Here is a 734-nt window from a genome sequence, read left to right on the forward strand (position 1 = left end):
TCTTTGATTGGACGTCTTCCTTATGTTCCAAGCAAGGTGACACATGTTTTATTATTGCGGCTGCGCGCCGCAGCCATCCATCGCTTCCTTCGCCGGCGGTGTCTTTGATTGCTGGTTTGCGTGGCGTGGTGTTAATTTGTGCGACTGCCCGTGTGACTCACTCGTGTTGCAGGATGGCTGTGTGGGAGGAGCTCGTTCATTTTCACGTTGCCGCGTAACTGAGGGTGAGTGCTGGTAGCCACTGAACGGCGTTGCGCCTTGTGTGCCGGCTGCTGTGCTTCCACTTTGTGCTGAGATGCTTGAGGGGGCAATTGTTTTCCTTTTCCCTTTTTGTTTGCATCCCACTCGTCTGGTCATTGCGGCTGCAACGAGACTCTCCGGCAGCCTGATCGTTGCGGGCGTTACATCTCCTGCTGTTGTCTCCTCGTTGTGTCGGTGGGGAGGAGGCGGGTGACGGCGTCGGTGGAGTGGCGCTGCGGTGGGAGAAGGAAGGCACTGACCGCCGCTGACGGCGACCGTCTTTGCTGCCGGCGACCTGACGAGATGACCTCACCGTTGTCACACCCAACCGGGACCGATGCGGGCCGCACCGCCTCTCTCTTCCCTCCCTCCATCCCCCAGTCTCCTGCAGACACACGAACTGCGCGGCGGCGTGATTACAAACCGGACGTCTGAAGGTCAACCGAACCGGCAGAGTCGATGTGGACCCTTGTCCCCCCGTGGCTGAGTGCCGC

General features: G+C 59.7%; 1 non-coding gene across 1 annotated transcript; it reads left to right on the forward strand.

Annotated features, from left to right (window-relative positions):
* The first annotated feature begins 647 nt into the window (after window positions 1–647).
* Tc00.1047053455763.10 lies at window positions 648–730 on the forward strand. The gene has a single exon (XR_008254604.1). It is a non-coding gene; the product is annotated as a C/D small nucleolar RNA (snoRNA), TB8C3C2 (small nucleolar RNA).
* The last annotated feature ends 4 nt before the right edge of the window (window positions 731–734 follow it).

This window comes from Trypanosoma cruzi (genome assembly GCF_000209065.1).
Source record: "Trypanosoma cruzi strain CL Brener chromosome Unknown tcruzi_1047053455763, whole genome shotgun sequence".
Lineage (NCBI taxonomy): Eukaryota > Euglenozoa > Kinetoplastea > Trypanosomatida > Trypanosomatidae > Trypanosoma > Trypanosoma cruzi.